Source organism: Psammomys obesus, unplaced genomic scaffold (genome assembly GCF_907164565.1).
Source record: "Psammomys obesus unplaced genomic scaffold, mPsaObe1.curated_primary_1811, whole genome shotgun sequence".
In the NCBI taxonomy this organism is placed as follows: Eukaryota; Metazoa; Chordata; class Mammalia; order Rodentia; family Muridae; genus Psammomys; species Psammomys obesus.
In genome coordinates this window covers 5,403,331-5,421,646 of record NW_026596244.1, presented here as the reverse complement: position 1 = coordinate 5,421,646, position 18,316 = coordinate 5,403,331, and positions in this window count along the sequence as shown.

Here is an 18,316-nt window from a genome sequence, read left to right as displayed (position 1 = left end):
GTTTCAGGCAGGACAGCATTGTAGATCAAAGGTCTTGTGGCTGGGTTGATGTATAAGGTTTCTCTTTTGGAAGCCTGCAGAGTACTTTCCCTTACCAAAGACACTAGAACACAGGAATGAAAGTTCTCTGTAGGTATCAGCTCTGTCTCCCCACGTATACTGAGTCTTTAAAAACAAGATCTTTGTATTATTTGCCAAGTACTTGCTTAGAATGACTCATTGCTATTTCCACTGGACAGAAGGTGTTGCTCATCTTGAGAGTTAGCCATCAAACCTTCAAATTTAGCTCAAATAAGTGATGCCAGTGCCGAAAGACAATCCAAAATGATGAATGGCCTTAGTACTTTGAACTTTAATCTTCTGAATCTAATCTCTCTTAAAATAGCACGTTTTAGCCCTCTGTCAGATATAGGGTTGGTGAAGATCCTTTCCCAATCTTTAGGCTGTCGTTTTGTTCTGGCGACAGTGTCCTTTATATTCCAGAAGCAGAAAGACACACAGGTCACATACTCACTCCTAAGTGGATATTAGACCTATAATATAGGATAAACATATATCAGGAAGGAGGACTCTGGCTAAGATACTCAATCCCCATTCATAAAGACAAAGAAGATGGACATGAGAAGAGGGGGAAAACAGGGAACAGGACAGGAGCCTACCAAAGAGGGCCTCTGAAAGGCTCTACCCTGCAGGGTATCCAGGTAGATGCTGAGATTCATAGCCAAACTTTGGGAAGAGTGCAGGGAATTTTATGAAAGAAGTGGAAACTATAAGATCTGGAGAGGACAGGAAGTCCACAAGGAGAGCAACAGAACCAAAAAATCTGAGCACAGGGATCTTTCCAGAGACTGCTACTCCAACCAAGGACTATACATGGAAATAACCTAAGACCCCTGCACATATGTAGCCCATGGCAGTTCAGTATCCAAGTGGGTTTCATAGTAATGGGGACAGGGACTGTCTCTGACAGGAACTGATTGGCCTGCTCTTTAATTATCTTTCCCTGAGGGGGGAGAAGCCTTACCAAGCCACAGAAGAAGACAATGCAGCCACTCCTGATGAGACCTGTTAGACTAGGATCAGAATGAAGGGGTGGAGGACCTCCCTTATCAGTGGACTGGGAGAGGGACACGGGTGGGGAATAGAGAGAGTGGGATTGGGAGGGGAGGAGAGAGGGAGGTACAGGGTGGATACAAAGTGAATAAACTCTAATTAATAACAACAAAAATAATTAAATAAAAAAGAAAATAGAAAAAAACACAGGTGTCAAAACAAAAGATATAATTTTGAGTTCTTTACTGAAAAAAGTAGCATGATTTGAAATATGATTATTTTTAATTTTTCTTTAAGTTTCACAACCTGTTTTTCAGTAGATGTATTATGATTTGTGTATGTGATTTAGTTCTGATATTTTTAATTAAACATAAAAACATTACTGGCAGAAATCACTTTTTATTTATTTTTTTATTATAATTTTTTTCTTTTTAGTTACATTTTGTTAACTCTGTGTCCCAGCTGTATCCCGCTCCCTCATTCCCTCCCCAACCCCACACTCCCTCCCTGGTCTCCTCCCTGCCCCTTTCCAAGTCCCCTGATAGGGGAGGACCTCCTCCCCTTTCATCTGACCCTGTTTTATCAGGTATCTTCAGGGCTGGCTGCAAAGTCCTCCTCTGTGGCCTAACAGACTGCTCCTCCCCTGGGGGGGGTCAAACAGCCTGCCCTTGAGATCCTGTTAGAAATAGTCCGTGTTCCCCTTACTTTGGAAAACTACTTGGTTACTGAGCTACCACAGGCCACATCCGAACAGAAGTTCTAGGTTATATCCATAGATGGTCCTTGGTTGAGTGTCAGTCTCAGAAAAGACCCTGTGCCCAGATATGTTTGGTCCTTGTAGAGCTCCTATCCTTTCCATATCATACTAACTTCCCTTCTTTCATATGATTCCCTGCACTCTGCCGAGGGTTTGGTTATGAGTCTTAGTGTCTGCTTTGAAACACTGCTAGGTAGAGTCTTTCAGATGCCTTTTGTGGTAGACTCCTGTCATAAGTTCAATGCACATCCCATTTGTCTTTCTAAATGAGGATTAATCACCTTCGCCTGTGTCCACTTTCTTGATTATCTTCTTTAGGTGTGTAGATTTCATTATGTTTATCATATCTTGTAGGTCTATATAAGCGAGTATATACCAAGTTTGTCTTTCTCCTTCTGGGATACTTCACTCAGAATGATCTTTTCTAGATCCCACCACTTGCCTGCAAATTTCATGATTTCCTCCTTTTTGATTGCTGAGTAGTATTCTATTGTGTAAAAATACCACAATTTCTGTATCCATTCCTCCGTTGATGGACATGTGGGTTGTTTCCAAGTTCTGGCTATTACAAGTAAAGCTGCTATGAACATGGTTGAACAAATGTCCTTGTGTACTTGAGCAAATTTTGGGTATATACCTAGGAGTGGTATAGCTGGGTCTTGAGGTAGCACTACTCCTAGTTGTCTGAGAAAGTGCCAGATTGACTTCCAAAGTGGTTGAACCAGTTTACATTCCCACCAGCAATGGAGGAGGGTTCCCTTTTCTCCACGACCTCTCCAGCATGTGCTATCACTTGAGTTTTTCATCTTGGCCATTCTGATGGGTGTAAGGTGAAATCTCAGGGTCGTTATGATTTGCATTTCCCTAATGGCTAATGAGGTTGAGCATTTCTTTAATTGTTTCTCTGCCATTCGATGTTCCTCTTTCGCGAATTCTCTGTTTAGCTCTGTTCCCCATTTTTTAAGTGGATTACTTGGTTTGTTGCTTTTCTGCTTCTTTAGTTCTTTATATATACTGGATATTAGCCCTCTGTCAGATAAAGGGTTGGTGAAGATTCTTTCCCAATCTGTAGGCTGTCTATGTGTTTTGATGACAGTGTATTTTGATTTACAGAAGCTTTTCAGTTTCATGAGGTCCCATTTATTGATTGTTGCTCTTAGAGCCTGTGCTGTTGGTGTTCTGTTCAGGAAGTTGTCTCCTGTGCCAATGAGTTCTAGGCTGTTTCCCACTTTTTTTTTCCAACTGATTTAGAGTATCTGGTTTTATGTTGAGGTCCTTGATCCACTTGGACTTTAGTTTTGTGCAAGGTGATAAATATGGATCTATTTTCATTTTTCTGCATGTAGACATCCAGTTGGTCCAGCACCATTTGTTGAAGATGCTGTCTTTTTTCCATTGAATGGATTTGGCTTCTTTGTCAAATATTGAGTATTCATAGGTGTGTGGGTTTATTTCTGGGTCTTCTATGCGATTCCATTGATCCTCCTTTCTGTTTCTATGCCAATACCATGCAGTTTTTATTACTATTGCTTTGTAGTACAACTTGAGATCGAGGATGGAGATACCTCCAGATGATCTGTTGTTGTACAGCATTGTTTTGGAGATTCTGGGTTTTTTGTTTCTCCATATGAAGCTGAGAATCTTTTTTTCAAGGTCTGTAAAGAATTGAGTTGGTATTTTGATGGGAATTGCATTGAATTTGTAGATTGCTTTTAGCAGGATGGCCATTTTCACAATGTTAATCCTACCAATCCATGAGCACGGGAGATCTTTCCATCTTCTGAGATCTTCTTCAATTTCTTTCTTCAAAGACTTGTAGTTTTTCTCAAACAGGTCTCTCACTTGCTTGGTTAGAGTGACACCAAGGTACTTTATGTTATTAGTGGCTATTGTGAAGGGTGTTGTTTCCCTAATTTCTTTCTCAGCCTTTTTGTCTTTGGTATACAAGAGGGCTTCTGATTTTTTTGAGTTGATTTTGTATCCTGCCACTTTGCTGAAGGTGTTTATCAGCTGAAGAAGTTCTCTGGTTGAATCTTTAGGGTCGCTCATGTATACTATCATATCATCTGCAAATAGTGACACTTTGACCTCTTCCTTTCCGATTTGTATCCCCTTGATCTCCTTTAGTTGTCTTATTGCTCTGGCTAGGACTTCAAGTACAATGTTAAAGAGATATGGAGAGAGTGGGCAGCCTTGTCTTGTCCCTGATTTCAGTGGGATTGATTTAAGTTTCTCTCCATTGAGTTTGATGTTGGCTATAGGCTTGCTGTATATTGCCTTTACTATCTTTAGGTATGTGCCTTGTATCCCTGATCTCTCCAAGACTTTAAACATAAATGGGTGTTGGACTTTGTCAAATGCTTTTTCAGCATCTAAGGAGATGATCATGTGGTTTTTCTCCTTCATTTTGTTTATGTGGTGGATTACATTGATGGATTTCTGTATGTTGAACCACCCTTGCATTCCTGGGATGAAGCCTACTTGGTCATGGTGGATGATATCTTTGATGTGTTCTTGGATTCAGTATGCAAGTATTTTATTGAGTATTTTTGCATCAATGTTCATAAGAGAGACAGGTCTGAAGTTCTCTTTTTTGTTGGATCTTTGTGTGGTTTAGGTATCAAAGTGACTATGGCTTCATAGAATGAGTTTGGTAGTGTTCCTTCTATTTCTATTTTGTGGAATAGTTTGAGGAGAATTGGTGTTAGTACTTCTTTGAAGGTCTTGTAGAATTCTGCGCTGAAGCCATCTGGTCCAGGGCTTTTTTTGGAGGGGAGACTGTTAATGACTGCTTCAATTTCCTTGGGAGATATAGGGCTATTCAGTCTTTCTACCTGATCTTGACTTAATTTTGGTAGATGGAATCTGTCAAGAAAGTTATCCATTTCATTTACATTTTCAAATTTTTGCCATATAGGCTTTTGTAGTACGACCTAATAATCGTTTGGATTTCCTCAGTGTCTGTAGTTATGTCCCCATTTTCCTTTCTGATTTTGCTGATTTGTATGGTTTCTCTCTGCTTTTTAGTTAGTTTGGCTAAGGGTTTGTCTATCTTGTTGATTTTCTCAAAGAACCAGCTTTTTGTTTCATTGATTCTTTGGATAATTTTATTTGTTTCTAATTGATTGATTTCTGCCCTTACTTTGATTATTTCCAGCCTTCTGCTCCTCTTACGTGTATCTGCTTCTTTTTTTTCTAGGTTTTTCAGTTGGGCCATTAAGTTGTTTGTATGTGATGTTACGGATTTCTTCTTGTAGGCACTTAGTGCTATAAATTTTCCTCTGAGCACTGCTTTCAATGTGTCCCATAAATTTGGGTATGTTGTGCCTTCATTTTCATTGAATTCTAGAAAGTCTTTAATTTCTTTCTTTATTTCTTCCTTGACCCAGCTGTCATTGAGTAGTAAGTTGTTCAGTTTCCATGTGCGTGTCGGCTTTTTGTTGTTTCTGTTGTTGTTGATGTCCAGCTTTAGTCCATGGTGGTCAGATAGTATACAAGGGATTATTTCAATCCTTTTGTATCTGTTGAGGCTTGCTTTGTGACCAACTATATGGTCTATTTTGGAGAAGGTTCCATGTGGTGCTGAAAAGAAGGTGTACTCTTTTGAGTTTGGGTGAAAAGATCTGTAGACATCTATTAGGTCCTTTTGATTTAGGGATTCTGTGAGTGCTTTTATTTCCCTATTTGGTGTCTGTCTGGTTGATCTGTCCCTTGATGAGAGTGGGGTGTTGAAGTCTCCCACTATTAAGGTATTAGGATCAATGTATGATTTAAGCTTTAATATTGTTTCATTTACGAATGTAGGTGCTCTTGTATTTGGGGCATAGATATTCAAAATTGTGATGTCCTCTTGGTGGATTTTTCCTTTGATGAGAATATAGTGGCCCTCCTTATCTTTTTTGATTAACTTCTGATGAAAGTCTATTTTATTAGATATTAGGATGGCTACTCCAGCTTGTTTTCTGGAACCATTTGCTTGAAAGACATTTTTCCAGCCCTTTACTCTGAGGTAGTGTTTATCTTTGTTGCATAGGTGTGTTTCTTGGATGCAACAGAATGTTGGGCCTTGTTTCCGTAACCATTCTGTTAGCCTGTGTCTTTTTATTGGTGAGTTGAGTTCATTAATATTGATAGATAATATTGACCAATGCATGTTAGTTCCTTTTGTAATGGAGTCGATGATCTTACCTTGCTTCATTGCTTGTTTTCTTTTCATTTTTGTTGGGATATTATCTGTATGCCCTGTTTTCTTGGGTGAATTCATTTTCATTGGATTGAAGTTTTCCTTCTAGTACCTTCTGTAGGGTTGGTTTGCTGTATAGATATTGTGTAAATTTAGTTTTGTCATGGAATATTTTGTTTTCTCCATCTATGTTGATTGAAAGCTTTGCAGGGTGTAGTAGTCTGGGTTGACATTTGTGATCTCTTAGAGTCTCCATGATGCTTGCCCAGGCCCTTCTGGCTTTCATAGTTTCTGATGAGAAGTCTGGTGTGATTCTGATAGGTCTACCTTCATATGTTACTTGGCCTTTTTCCCTTGCTGCTTTTAATATCTTTTCTTTGTTCTGTAGATTTAGTGTTTTGACTATGATGTGACGTGATGTGTTTCTTTTCTGGTCTAGTCTATTTGGTGTTCTGTAGGCCTCTTGTATATTTATGGACATCTCTTTCTTTAAGTTGGGAAATTTTTCTTCTATGATTTTCTTGAAAATATTTTCTGGACCTTGGAGCCTGGAGTCTTCTTTTTCATCAATTCCTATTATTCTTAGATTTTGTCTTTTCATAGCGTCCTTGATTTCTTGGATATTTTGTGATTGGAACTTTTCTGATTTTACTTTTTCTTTGAGAGAAGTATCAATTTCTGCAAGTGTGTCTTCAGCTCCAGAGATTCTCTCTTCCATCTCTTGTATTCTGTTGGTGATGCTTACTTTTGTGGTTCCTGATCTTTTCTCCAAGTTCTCCAGCTCAAGAGTTTTCTCATTTTGTGTTTTCTTTATTGATTCTAATTCTGTTTTCATGCCTTGCACCATTTCTTTTGTCTGTTTGAATTTGGATTCCTGTCTCTCTATGATGGACTCTATTTCTTTGTTCATTTCCTTTTTGTATGCCACTAATTTTTTCTCTACTTGTGCCTCTATTTGTTTGGCTATGTTTGCCTGTGTTTCTTTAAGGGTTTTGTCTATTTCTTCTTTCTTTATCTCCAATTGACTGGCCAACTCTTTGAAAGATTTGTTCATTTCCTCCATATGAGCCTCAAATAATTGAGCAAGCATGGCTTTAAGGTCATTTTCCTGTGCTTCCTGTGATGAATTGGAGTATCCATCGATTTTGGGGTTTGCTGGTGAAGTCATGATGTCCTGATTTATGTTGGAAGTGTTCTTTCACCTACCCCTGGCCATTGGCTTATCTGAGAACTTCCCTGTTTGTTTTTGGATTGTGCCGATCAGACTGGTACTGTCTCTCTCTTGAGTCTGGAGAATTCTTCAGGAAGTTGAGAGAGGTCCCGTGTCCTTAGTGTGTGCTGAGGACTAGCTGTACCTGTGGGACGAAAGTACGCAGGCGCAAACAGAGGCAAATGCAAGCGTGCGTGCGTGTGTATATGTGTGTGTGTGTGTGTGTAAGTGGGCGTGGGCATGTGTCTCAAGGGACAGAGTGATGGCTAATGTTGAACCCTTGAGTGTGTGGGAGGGGCTCTGCAATGTATATGTCGCAGGCGCTAGTGATGATCGCAGCGCAATTTCTGGCATTAACTGCCTTAACTCCTCAATTAGACCCACAGAGCAGGAACTTCAATGTTCCAAGTGCCCCTCTGTTTCCCAAAGTGGGTATATGGGTGGGAGGGGGTTCGATGCCTGGCTTCTGTTTTAGAAGGACCCAGGATCAGTGGAGCTGCAGATTCTCAAGGGTTCACTCACTTACAGGCAGGTCACTTGGCAGAGATCGGGGTATCTGGGCACTCTGCTCTCTGGTTTGGCCCTGCTTCTTTGATGTGCTCCGCCAGTTCCGTGCTGTTGTCACTGCCAGGTTATGAGGTCTTGCTGCAGCTGGAGATTTCAGGGTGGTCACGTCAGTGGGAATCGGGGTAACCAGCCTTTCTGTTCTCTGTTTTGGCCCTGGTTAGTCTTAAACTGGAGGGCTGATGTGCCCTGCCAGCTCAGTGCTGCTCCGCCGCCAGGTTAGAAAGTCCCTCTGTAACTGGAGACTGGGTTGCTAGTCCAGATGCTTTCTGGGAAGTCCTGGGGTCTCTTCACTGTGCTCTCCAAGCTTCGGAGGCCCAGCGCCTGGTGTGTCTAGCTTGTATGGCGTTTCTGTCTGGTTTTGGTGAGTATATAGCGTATTCTCTGTCACTTTGGGATGGGCAGGCCGTACTGTCAGTGATGGCGATCCTGCGGAGCTAGTATGGCGTCTAGCAGACTCGGGCCCTGGGAGGATGGTGCAGCTGCCGCGCGAATCTGGGGCTCCAAGACACAGTACTGCTGGCCTTTGCCGATAAAGGGCTTGGGGCTCCGCCTCAGTGGCTGCAGGCCCCAGGCAGTTAGGTCTGCGCTGAGAAAGGCGAGTCTGAGAAAGGGGAGTCCGCTGTGCTGAGGAGGAGGGAGGTCTGGGGGAGGGGAGTCCCGAGAGATCAAAGGATCTTTTCTCACCTTCCCCAAACAAGTCCCTGGGTGACCCGAGACCAAGGTTTTCACCTCCTGTGATGTTCCCTGTTGTTTAGAAAGTCTCTCCGTTGTTTTCCTGGCTTCAGAAGTTCTTCCACTCATCAACTCAGAACTTTATCTCTTCCACAGCTTGGAAACTGTGTGTGCTAGTCGCCATCTTGGCTCCGCCCCCCAGAAATCACTTTTTAATCATAAATAGGAATTTGTGGTAAGTATTCATTGACCATTACAAATTCCAAAGTTCAATATATACCAGTACAAAGACAAGTCATGCCCAATTCCATGATTTTTATTCTTTCTTTAAATATCAACAAAGCAGAGTTTATGAAGATTGATATGTTGACCCAGTTTTGACCTATGGGCATCTCCACAGATTTTAAACTTAGTGTATAACAAATTCTCTCTCATAAAGGGAAATGTGAATGCCACTACAAAGGGCACTGTGAAAACCAATATTCATAATGCTTGGAACTTCGATTCCATAGGGGGTAAAGATCTTGTGTAGTTGATTATGCCTTCAATTATTTAATGTTAATAAACTGCTAGACATAAACATGAGGTGCTAAACAACATACAATGGATATTAGAGGAACAGTAGGAATCTGTGCATATCCCGTCAAGAAAGATCAAGAGGGGAGAACAGAAGAATGAACAGAGAACATGTATGTAGAGATGGGAGTAATGATGAAAACAGGCTGCAATGAAGGACCGTGCAGCCTCAGGAGAAGTAAAGCAAACCTTTCTAAGAAGCCCATAGTGCTACTGAGCACTCAAACTAATGACTTCAGGCATTAAACTTTTGTCTAGCAAAACTATTCAAACTTTCTTTTGGAATGTTCACTTTTAACTATCATCAAGTATTTATTGGGGTATATGATTCAGTACATGTGCATTATCTTCACAGAACCATAGCTTCCTCAAAACATACCTATTAAGGCTCACAATAATTATAGCCATAGGAAAATAAAAAGACAAGATAAAACAGTTTTCTGTACTTTAAAACCTCTCTCTTAAGGAATGAGTTTATTTGCAAATGAATCTTTTATAGTGGTCTCTAAGGAACTTGAAATACTTCTGCTCTTTGTCTTTCACAGGTGAGAAGCCTCAAGCGCCTCCTACCACAATTTCACTTGAGCTTTTCCTAGTCCTTCAAGCAGGTAAAGCAGAATTGAAGAGCTTTTATATTCATCACTTAGCACAAGTTTAATGTATATAACATTGAAAGAATCATGAAAAATTGGATTGAGATTGCCTTTAAAAAGCACTTACGAAGTCTTTGTTATAGCTCAGCAATTTGCTTAATAGAGGCTATCTTATTGATATTTACATTTATTACAAATTCTTTAATTTCAAGAAAATTTGCTTAAACTCATACTGATTCACATTTAGAAATATTTTATTACTTTTATGAATAAATGGGGAATGTGAAGCTTAAAGTGAAACACTATTTTTTTTTTTAAATTACAAGGAGTCTACTTTGATGGTACAACATAGTCCACAGATTGTGTGGCTTATAAACCACAGGGAATGTAATTCCACATTTGGAAGCTGACGAATCAGCAAAAGTTTCTGGAAGTGTTCCTCTCCTCTCAAGCTCATCTACATGCTATGGTGATAGTTGTCATCCAGCAAAATGCTCACATGGCAAAGGAGAGAAATTGATTTAAGAATTACAGTTCCATTCAGAATCTCAACCATCATAAGTTAACCAGTCTCCTCAAGTCTCATCTCCTGGTCTTATTAACGTGAGTGTTACGATTGCAAGAGGAATTGACATGACAGTGGTGTGCAGGTTACTTTGTGTTAGTTATTATGAGTGTGTAAGAATTTATGTCACTAATGTGACAAAATATTCATTGCCGTTGTTTTCGTACCTTTATGCAATCACTATGAAAATATGAGAGATTGTTTTTAATACATGATTATATTTGTCATGGAATTTTGAAACTTAGTTGAGAGCTGAATGGTCTTACTAAATGACTATGTACTTAATGGACAGTTAGTTTCATGCCCCCCCCCCCTCCTTGGGGAGCTCACAAATAACTATGGTTTGAATAATCCACTGGATTTATATATCAGTCAAATCACAGCCATACTCTTTTAGGAATTGCTTGTCAATTATTAATGTTGCCAAATGCATATGCAATGGAATCAATATACAAGGACACGGACTAATTTGGTAAGCTCTGTATGTGGAGAAAAATCAATCTTTTATTGACCTAACAACATTCTTACTTTTTTTCTGAATTTCAAACAAAAACTTAATTTTTCTTTTTGTTCAGTGGCCAAGGCCTCTTTCCAGTATTTGTGTTTAGGGGATATATTCAGTTAGTCAAATTGTCAGTTGATAATTTTCAGTGACCATTTTGTCTTTATGTGTGCTCCAAAATCTTTGATTAAAAAACATCAGGAAACAGGGTGAAGGCTGAGTCAACAGGGAATAAGAATCTAAGGAGAGTGCTTTGCTTTATAAACATGAATGCTCCTCTACCTCCCATGTGCTTGTACTCTAAGGTGAAGAAGCTATGAAGACCCCTGTCTATTCAAAATATGTATACAGCAGGGTTTATATCTCTACAAGACAAGATGCCTTAATGCATGATCCACTTTATCCATACCCAAGTGTTAGAATTTCCAAATCCCTCTGCTGTGGCCAAGATCCATGCCCCTCACTGCCAGAAGGCCCTGCCAGAGATCTTTTGATTTGATCAAATGATTTTTCTGTCAACTCAGGAAAAATAATTTTGGTTAAAATTGTTATAATCTTTTAATAAATTAATAAATATATGGTCAGATTGAAGAACCCTGAATGTTCCTGACACAATACACCAAATTTTAGTGTCATTTCTCTACCACCCCTGGCATACCATTGTCTTCATGGATCCTCTTGCTGCTGCTATCATTTCGTCAGTGGAAGCATTTAATTTATATATCAATTTTATGGCTTATCAGACTTTGAGAGCACTTGCAGATGTATTGATGGCCATGAGTCTTTCAAAATAATGGACAGTGCTGACCTCATTCAGTGATTGATGATGGTTACCTGGATCCAACTCCCCACCCACTAAACCTGGGTCCTGAGCCTATAGTTTGTAAGTAATTTGCTCATCTACTGAAACCATATTTGAGAATAAAACATTAGTATATTTGAGTTCTACTGTTTTCTTCAAAAGATCAGGTCCAGAATGATCTTGAATATATGTTTTGGATCTCGCCACACTCATATGACTTTTTTCATTGACATGTAGTCCCTACTTCAAACTGAGGAGTTCCTGGCTATGGAGCTTTCTGTAGAGATCAACTCATCTGTTCTGTACCTATAGACCAACCATGCTCAGTACAAAAGACTGGGGTTTATGCACTGGAGCTACTGTAAACCATATCATTTCCCACGTTGCTCAAGGCTGTGCCACAATATGATGAGGCACACAAGTTTAACAGCCCAGTCCAGTTCCTGAAACTTCTTTTTTTTTTTTTCGTTTTTTTTTCTTTTTTTTTAAATCTTTTATTATTATTTTTTTATTAATTACACTTTATTCATTTTGTATCCCCCCATAAGCCCCTCCCTCCTCCCCTGCCGATCCCAATGTTGCCTGTGTGGTCCAATGCTGGATGGCCAGAACTAATTGGTTTTATTATGCTTTTAGGGCACAATTTAAAAACCAATGTTGATACTGTTGGTTTTGAATACAGGTTCATTAATTTTCTATTGCCAAAAAAATTTTATAGCATAAAAATGTATTAAATTAATAGGACAAATCTCATGAAGTATAAATTAGAATAAGAAAGTTAACTTTGTCTTTAGTTAGCCAAACTTAACCAAAATCTCCAGGGTTTTTATCCTTATAAGTGCCATGAGCATTTTACTCCCTAAGTTAACTTATGCAAGCCAGTACCACAAAATTTGAAGCCTTTGATGTATATTGCCAGTAGTACATTCAAGTAAAAAGGATTTTTTTTTCAGACATTCTAGGTGGTTTGTTTATAGTCTCAGTGTGCCAGAGGATGACCTTTCATGCTTTACATCTGAAATTCTAGAAACTCTATAGCAGAACTCTAAGACAGAAATGTTTCCTGCAACGAATTTCCTGGTGTGATGTTCAAATGAGAAATACTTTCCTACTTTATTATGCATAATTAATAAAATTTATGTTGTAGTTCAATTATATATTTCATTTATCTAATTAAACCTTTTCAGAAATATGAACATATTCTTGAACCTAAGACAACAATTACATGGCCACCAATGAAATATAGTAGGGTACTTTGAAAATATTTAAAAACTGTTGACACTTATTTCAGCTAATTTACAAACAAGGTCAATGAATATTTATCATTATTTTCTGAAGTGTTAATTTAAATGTTTTCCCTGAATATATTTAGTTTATAAGCATCAATAACCATTTTAGTAAGAAAGCTTTATCCAATTATAAAAGTTAGTTAGAAAGCAATCTCATGCAAATAATTGCTGTTTTTCCCCTTTGTGTGTCCTTATAGTACAATACTCCTGGGTAGAAAATGAAATGTAAAACATAAAAGTTAATTTACTAATGCAAAAATTTACAAGCTTATTTAGCCTTTTATTCCTGGGTGATTAATATTTGTTTCCTCAGTCTTGAGTTATATAAAGTACATTGAATTTTCTACTAGAATAAAGAAATGTATGAAAGCTTTCAGTAACAGCTGATAGAAACCAATTCCTAGAAATGACAGTTTTAGATTAGGGGGCCTCCATGGATGGCAGATAGAGTGAGAAGGAGAACATTTCAAAATTAAAGGAATTTCATGCAAAAAAAAATGTTTAGGTATAAAGTGTTCAGGTCAGTTTTACATAGTATAATAATAAAATATGAATATTATATTATATTTACACAGTGAAATTAATCTACCAAGATATGCATCCTTGCTACATATTGCATCCAGATCCATGGAATACTTAGTGCTTATTCTACTGTGTAAATATTCCTATTTTTAATATATTCATAATAAAACATGAGAAAATTGGGAGGGAACAACACACTAAATAGTCATATCATTAACATAAATTTTAAAATATATATTCTTCTCTTCTACATTGCTTCCTGACCACAGTTTGCCCTCACTTTAATGCTCCCAGTCCCTCCTCCCGCTTCCCTTGTTCCACAGATCCACTCCTCTTCCATTTCCCTTCAAGAAAAAAAAAAAAAAAAAAAAGCAGGCATCCCAGAGATAGTCACTGAACATGGCCTAACCAGATGTAATAAGTCTGGGCACACACCTACATATTAAGGCTGGACGAGGCAACCCAGCATGAGAATAGCCCCAGTGCTTTCAACAGAGTCAAAGACAACCTACACTCCAAGAAGAACACCAAGCTACACAACCATAAGCTATATACAGAGGACCTAGCTCAGACCCATACAGGATCTGTGTTTGTTGCTTCAGTCTCTGTGTGAGCCTTGCTTATTTGACTCTGTGGACCTTGGTCTTGTGGTGCCCTCAACAGCTCTGTATTCTCTATATATTTTCTCTCTTCCTCTCTTCAATGTCCCTCTGCCTTTGCCTAATATTTGGCTGTGGGTCTCTGCATCTGCTCCCATATGTATTAGATGCTCCTCCCCCTACCCCCAATGGAAACTGTGCAAGACACTGATCTATGAGTATAGCAGAGTAGCATTAGAAATCCTTTAACTGCTGTTTGTTTGTTTGCCCGTCTTGTTTGGTTCTATCCTGGGTCTCTAGGCTATCCTGCTTCTAGCTCCGGACCATCCATGCCATGTCAGGCAGGCCTCCCTCAAGTTTGTATCAGTAATTTGTTGGCCACTTCCACAGGTTCTGTAACCACATCTTGCAGACAAGACAGATTGTACATTGAAGCTTTTGTGGCTGGGTTGATGCTCCTGTCCCACTGCTGGGAGCTTTGCGTGGTGATAGAAGATTGTCCCCTCTACTATGAGACCATGGTAGGGTAGCTCTCATAGACTCTCATAGATTCCAGGGAGTTTCCTCTGCACCAGGTTTCTTTTTCTTTTCTTTTCTTTTTTTTTTTTTACACTTTATTTACTTTGTATCCCTAATAAGCCCCTCCCTCTTCCCCTCCCGGTCCCACCCTCCCTATCCCTTCTTCATGCATGCCTCTCCCCAAGTCCACTGATAGAGGAGGTCATCCTCTCCTTCCTTCTGATCTTAGTCTATCAGATCACATCAGGAGTGGCTGCATTGTCATCTTCTGTGGCCTGGTAAGACTGCTCTCCCCTCAGGGGGAGGTGATCAAAGAGCAGGCCTATCAGATTGTGTCAGAGGCAGTCCCTCTTCCCATTACTATGTAATCCACTTAGACACTAAATTGCCATGGATTATGTCTGCACAGGGGTTCTAGGTTATCTCCATGCCTGGTACTTGGTTGGAGTATGGGTCTCTGGGAAGACCCCTGTGTTCAAATCTTCTAGTTCTGTTGCTCTCCTTGTAGGGTTTCTGTCCTCTCCATAACCTCCTATTTCCCACTTCTTACATAAGATTCCATGCACTCTGCCCAACAGTTGGTCATAAAGTCTCAGCTCTTTGATAGTCTGCAGGGCAGAGCCTTTCAGAGGCCCTCTGTGGCAGGTTCCTAGGTTGTTTCCTGATTTCTTCTTCTTCTGATGTCCATCCTCTTTGCCTTTCGGGATGGGGATTGCTGCACCAGGTTTCTACAGCACCCCCAAATGCCTTCCGGTTTTCTCTCCCAATAACCTCTCTCTCTGCTCCTCACCCTCCAAACCCTCACTCTGTCTAATCCATCTTGTTCCCATTCCACCTACCCTAGCCCACCAGCAAAATCTATTTTATTTTCTCATCCCAAGTATCTATCTTTGAGCCAAAACATTCTTAATTTAGGGATATTTTATGCCATGTAAGAATTTATCCCAGAGACTCATACTCCAACCAAGGACTATTCATGGAGATAACCTAGAACCCTGACAATGCAGCCACTTCTGATGAGAACTGACAGACTAAGACCAGAAAGAAGGAGAGGAGGACCTCCCCTATCAGTGGACTTGGGGAGGGGCATGTAGAAAGGGAGGGGGAGGGTGGGGCCGGGAGGGGAGGAGAAAAGGGCTTATGGGGGGATACAAAATTAATAAAGTGTAATTAATAAAAGTTAAATAAAAAATTAAAAAAAGAATTTATCCCACCTCAGTTTTGAATATAACCTTGTAGTCTGTCTTAATAATGCAGACACAAGACACCCTATGCTAAATTGACAGAGGACACACAGAGATGGCATCAGTTAACCACTACACAGAGGACTTCTGAAAGGCTTTGCCCTGCAGACTATCAAAGCCGATGTTAAGACTTATGGGCAACCTTTGGGCAGAGTGCAGGGAATCTTAGGAAAGAAGTAGGAAACAGTAAGATCTGGAGAAGACAGGAACTCCACAAGGAGAGCAACAGAACAAAAAAATCTGAGCACAGGGGTCTTTCCTGAGACTGATACTCTAACCAAGGCCTATGCATGGAGATACCTTAAGACCCCTGCACAGATGTAGCCCATGGCAGTTCAGTATTCAAGTGGGTTCCATAGTAATAGGAACAGGGACTGTCTCTGACATGAACTGATTGGCCTGCTCTTTAATTATCCCCCCCCCCCCGAGGGGGAAGCAGCCTTCTCAGGCCACAGAAGAAGACAATGCAGCCACTCCTGATGAGACCTAATTGACTAGGATCAGAAGGAAGGAAAAGAAGTCCTCCCCCATCAGTGGACTTGTGCACATGTCTTATCAGGGGCACATGTGCAGAGGGGGAAGGAAGGGAGGGATTGGGATGGGAGGAGGGAGGGAACCACAGGGGGGATACAAAGTGAATAAAGTGTAATTAATAAAGAATAAAAAAAAAGAAATTCATTCCTCTTGCGAAGAAATAGACATCATCATTATATTGGACATAGGGAATTTTAAGACTCCACATGTTTCTCCTCAGGTATTATAACTTTGCTACTGTGTACTATGTACTAATTCCATTTCATCTAAATAAGCTCAGATATTTTTAAGTGATTATGAGAAACAAAGAAAACTGGGCTACAGTTATGAAGATCAGGTCAAATCAAATAGTATATCTATTGTATTCACAAAATTGCATACTAAAATGTATATTGCTGCAAACATAATTACTGCAGTACAAAATATAGAGTGATTATTTTAAGACAAATAGTTATGCAGGATACCACGGATAGCTGAAACACAAAGGAACAATTTTCTTTCTTTGATATGTGGTATGCTAAGATGAGCCATGCTAACATAAACACTATGAACTAATACTGGCTTCCTAAGGCTTTCAGCTATGGAAAAGAGAGCTGACTGGCAGCATAATTATCAACATCTTAAGATGAAATGAGTACACAGAGTTGTGAGCAAAACAGCTAGGTCTTCATTTAACACAGATTGCCTTTTTTTCTGGGGAGCTTTCTCAATAAATGTATTTATATAGAATTATTTTTACCTCACCTAAAACTGATTATAGACTCAGATTTCTGTCCCATGTATTGCTTCTCTACCACCTCAGACATAAATTTTAAAGTACAGTTGCTCTTATGGGCTGTGTTATATTCAAAGAGCTAACACTATAAACTCTTGTTTTAAATTCACATGCAGGTTTGGGTTACTTTTCCTTTTCAACCTGGTTTGACACAAATCTCATTAGTGCTGTGTATTATGCCAAGATTGGCTTGAAAGACAATTGTATTGATCAATTTACAGGTATAAAACTATATTCAATTCGTATAAAGTTTAGTCTCAGAGCTTAAAATTCATGCTATCTTTATGACACAAATGTTATTACTATAAGTGAGAATCTTATATATGATATAAAATCAAATTTTAGTTCCCTACATATTCTCATTTCCTACTTGAAAACAGTTAACAGATTTGTGTTTATTTTTGCAGGTATGCTATTACGTATATGCTCATATAATGATTATGGCTAATAATTCCATTCTGTTATTTAGTATTGTATTATCTTATTTTTATTACATTATGCAGTATTTTAGGTAAAACTTAATGCAATTAATACACTGACCTTTTGTGACGTTTTATCTTGTCTATTAGTGAAACCATCTCATACATATTAAAGCTCACTACCATGACATACATGACAAAGGTCACAGGCATTCATGTGAATGTGCCATAATATTTTGATCAGCTACTGCTGAACTTTCCCATCTAGTTTTGCCACATAATTTTACACTTGGTGCTTGGCTTACCCATTATACCTGCAATAGCAATGAATACTCTTACTCTAAGTAAGAGACATGAGAACGTTTTCATGTCAAGTGTTGCCTCCTGCTGTCCAGAGTTAGGAGAATTTATACTAACTTGACTCACAAATCCCCAACATGAAAAACTCTAAATACACTTTTATAAACATGAGCTTATCAGTAGACATTCTGTCAGGAACTTCTTTCTATCACATCTCCTCTCACGGAAGCATAATACAGAGAGCCGGAAAGGAGGAGTAATGTGGACGGAAATGTAGGACCCGCAATCACTTGAAGTAAAGGAAGAGAACAGGATTCAGTGTAGCGCTTGTACCGGTAGGACTTACCAGAAAACCATTCTTCTTGCCTCTCTTTCTTGTCACAAAGGCCTGTGCTGTAAGGGGGGGAGGGCTGCCCCAGTCATTCTCTCAACACTACTCTGGAAAACTCAAAGCAAATGCCATGGGACTGCGGTGGGACTCGTCCTGAAGTAAGCCCAGCAGTACCAATGAGAGAGAAGACAGATGTCACCAGTAGACTGATAGCTCCTGAAAGCCTCCTGTCCTTGGTCTGGTTTATATTCTTTTATACACTAAAGGCATTAGGTGAGATGAAAATATTTAAGCAAGACTGTAC